Here is a 4,259-nt window from a genome sequence, read left to right as displayed (position 1 = left end):
AAAAAAAAAAAAAAAAAGCTTTTCTCATAAAATGGTATCTTCTCTTTTAAAAACTGTCTAACAGAATGAAAGGAAGTAAAGCATTTATTTTATTTCTCAGGAACTGTAGTAATCTTTTCAAACAGCTACAGAATTAACATAGAGGGGCAAGTGTTTTGCTAAATATGAGTGTGGTAGGTATATTCCTCCATTACCAGTCATTAGTGGCATCTCCTAGATGAAATAACACATTTTTAAATTCATCACTTTTTAAATTTATTTTACATACCAACCACAGTTTCCCCTCCCTCCTCTCCTCCCATTCCCTTCTCTCTGCCTTCCTCTACTCCTCCAATTCCACTCCTCCTCCATCTCCATTCAGATGGGGTAAGTCCTCCCATGGGAATCAACAAAGCATGTCATATCAAGCTGAGGCAGGACCAAGCTCCCTGACCCCTTCCCTGCATCAAGGCTTAACAAGGCATCCCACCATAGGGAATAAGTTCCAAAGAGCCAGCTCATGCATCAGGAACAGGTCCGAGACCCACTGCTAGGGGCCCCACAAAAGACCAAGCTACACAACTGTCACCCACATGCAGAGGGCCTAGGTCTGTCCAATGCTGGCTCCCTAGCTGTTGGTCCAGTGTCTGTGAGCTCCCAGAAGCTCAGGTCAGCTGTGTCTGTGTATGTCCCCATAATGATCTTTACCCACACCCCTTGCTGATATAATTTCGCCTCCCTTTCTTCAACGGGACACCTAGAGCTCAGCCCAGGGCTTGGCTGTGGATCTCTGCATCTACTTCCATCAGGTACTGGACAAAGGTTCCATGATGACAATTAGGTTATTTACCAATCTGATTACAGGGAAAGGCCAGTTCAGGCACCCTCTCCACTATTGCTAGGAGTCTTAGCTGGGGATATCCCTGTGGATTTCTGGGAGTTTCCCTAGCATCAGGTTTCTCCCTAACCCTATAATGCCCCCCTCTATCAATACATGCCTTTCATTACTCTGTGCTTGCCTTCCCACCCCCAACTCAATTACCCTGATCCTTCATGCTCCCATCTCTCATCCCCTTCCCTCTACTCCCCTGCCTCCAGTTTATCCAGGGTATCTCGTCTATTTTCTCTTTCCAGGGAGATTCGTGCATCCTATTTGAGTTTTTCTTGTTACCTAGCTCCTCTGGGACTGAAGAACACTTGCTCAACTATGTTCATAGCGTCATTATTCAAAGTAGCCAGAACCTGGGAACCTAGATGCCCTTCAGCTGAAGAATGGATAAAGAAAATGCGGTATATCTACACAATGGGGTATTACTTGGGAAAAACAATGACATCAGGAAATTTGCAGACAAATGGATAGAACTAGAAAAAAAATCCTGAGTGAGGCAACCCGGAACCAGAGAGAAAAACATGGCTTGTACTCACTCGTAAGTGGATACTAGACAAAAAGCAAATGAGATAGGACATTTTATTTATTTTTATTTATTTATTAAAGATTTCTGTCTCTTCCCCGCCACGGCCTCCCATTTCCCTCCCCCTCCCCCAATCAAATCCCCCTCCCTCATCAGCCCAAAGAGCAATCAGGGTTCCCTGCCCTGTGGGAAGTCCAAGGACCACCCACCTCCATCCAGGTCTAGTAAGGTGAGCATCCAAACTGCCTAGGCTCCCACAAAGCCAGTAAGTGAAGTAGGATCAAAAACCCATTGCCATTGTTCTTGAGTTCTCAGTAGTCCTCATTGTCCACTATGTTCAGCGAGTCCGGTTTTATCCCAGGCTTTTTCAGACCCAGGCCAGCTGGCCTTGGTGAGTTCCCGATAGAACATCCCCATTGTCTCAGTGTGTGGGTGTACCCCTCGCGGTCCTGAGTTCCTTGTTCGTGCTCTCTCTCCTTCTGCTCCTGATTTGGACCTTGAGATTTTTGTCTGGTGCTCCAATGTGGGTCTCTGTCTCCTTTCATCGCCTGATGAAGGTTAATATTCAGAAGGATGCCTATATGTTTTTCTTTGGGTTCTCCTTCTTATTTAGCTTCTCTAGGATCACTAATTATGAGATAGGACATTTTAATACTAAATGTTGAGAAAAAAATGTGTTGGGTGAAATATAACCTTATAAGTGAAATAGATGTGGTTTTGTAAAGAGGAATGTTAAATTTTTGTTTTTCTCTCTCTTTTTAATTGGAGTGCTGATCAAAGAAAACAACTTAGCAGGTCAGAAAAGTGAAAACCACTCACAGTCCAGTGTTTGGGGATGCCTGGGTTAGAATATATCTGCCATGTCCTCTGGGCTTGAAGTTTTTGAATATAAACAGATTCAGATTATGCATTACCATAAAATATGTCATGTGTAATGCCTGTCATTTGTGTGTGACTGTGTTTGTGTGTGTGCGTGACAGACAGAGAGAGAGAGAGAGAGAGAGAGAGAGAGAGAGAGAGAGAGAGAGAGAGAGAGAGGGGGAGGGGGAGGAGGAGGAGGAAACTTTTAATAAACTCCTCTCAAATATTCAAACATACATCAAGCACATATCAGTCTGGATAAACTGGTCACAAACAACCATGTCAGAGCTGCAGAAAGAGAAAAGCAAACAAAAGAGAGTTTGAAAAGTTACAAGAACTTCAGGCAGACTTGTGCTTGTCCCTGGTCTGCTCAGCTGGAACTGCCATTGTGTGTCCAGTGCAAAGTTCAAAGGGTGGAAGCTGTCAGTGAGGGCCTTCCCAGGGAGGCTTAACTGAGTGGGGAAAAGCCATGTGGGAAGGTGGGAAGCACTGTGTCATGGACTGGGGTTTCTGGACTGAATTAAAAAGAGAAAATAGGGTGGGGACAACTGAGCACCATGGTTCACTGTTCTCTGCTCCCTGACAGACAATACAACGTATTCCAATGCTTTCAACCCCTGCTGCCTTCCCCCACCATGATGGACTGTATCTCTTCTTAAACCTTGAGCCAAAATAAACACTTCTTCCTTAAATTGCTTTCCTTGGGTATTTTGTCACAACAACCAGAATAAATAATTGATACCCTGTCCAGGAGGGGGGACTTGAATTGAAGTGCAGCTGGAAAAGCCACGCCCAGCAGTACTGTGAGAAGTGGCAAATTCAGTGGAAGCATATCATGAACCCACAGCTCGGCTAACTTGAGCTTTCAGGCCCAGTAGGAAGCCATGCAGAAATTTAACAAGGCTTTAGTACTGGAAATGAGATCTCCTGAACCTGAAGCTCCCTAATTAGTTAAACTAGTTAGCCAGAAAGCCTTAAGGACACTTCTATCTCTCACTTCCAGCGCTGGATTCATCGATGCTTTGTGCGGGTGCAGAAGATTTGAACTCGGAGCCTCAAACTTGTGTGATAGGCATTCTACCTACTGAGCCATCTCCACAGACCTTGTTCTGTGTCTTAGTTGTAGTGACGGTTGCACAGCTGTATATAGTCATTGAATAGCACCAGAATTACCTAAAGAAATGAACACAATGAACAAGCAAATACAAATGGAGAAAGAAACTTACAATTATAATGCTCATGAAAAAACAAGGGTAGGTCCTCTCATGATAAGAAAAAAAAGTAATAATATATATACGGCTGAGCTGAGAACATTGGAAAACTACCTGAAAAGGAAAATTCCACGAATGAGTGCCTCTCCTTGTGTGAGGTGAAGGTATAAATATTTTTAGTACAGTTTCAGTGGTCAGTAGAGGGCCATAATCTCATAGTTGCTCACTAAATATTTATATTACCCAATGGAAAGAAAGATGGATTCTAACAAAGATACTTAGTCAAGCTCATATCTTCTTCAGTGGAGCAACGTCTGACGACGTATGAAAACAGAGACTCCTATTAGTTAATGTGATCTTCCACCGTACTCTGTCAGTGGTTACTGGGTGACTGCCGGAGACTCTTAATACACAACACTACTGCCAAATCAATAACCAAGCAAACATTATTTAAAAGGACCAGATATAAAGGAGAAGATATCTTCCAAAAATTAAATCAGTTAAATCAAAATGAAGAAACTATGCAAATGTCAACATTTTTCATAAGTAAATAGTTGATCTCTGAGGTTAGACAGTGCCAGTGCTCAACCAAGGCTTGGAATAAACTCCGTTCACTTGTCACAGGCAGAATGCTTTATTTTCGTGGCGTTTTTAAACAATGGAGCAAACTCAAAGGGTGCCTGCAAATTTGTCTTTACTTAGTTCTAGATTGTAACCAAAATATTATTTGAATCCTTTCATGTTATTTTTTTTAATTTATTTATTTATTGAGGATTTCCGCCTCCTCCCCGCCACC

The sequence above is a fragment of the Microtus ochrogaster genome, chromosome X (assembly GCF_000317375.1).
Source record: "Microtus ochrogaster isolate Prairie Vole_2 chromosome X, MicOch1.0, whole genome shotgun sequence".
NCBI lineage: Eukaryota > Metazoa > Chordata > Mammalia > Rodentia > Cricetidae > Microtus > Microtus ochrogaster.
Note: the sequence above shows the minus strand (reverse complement) of the source record.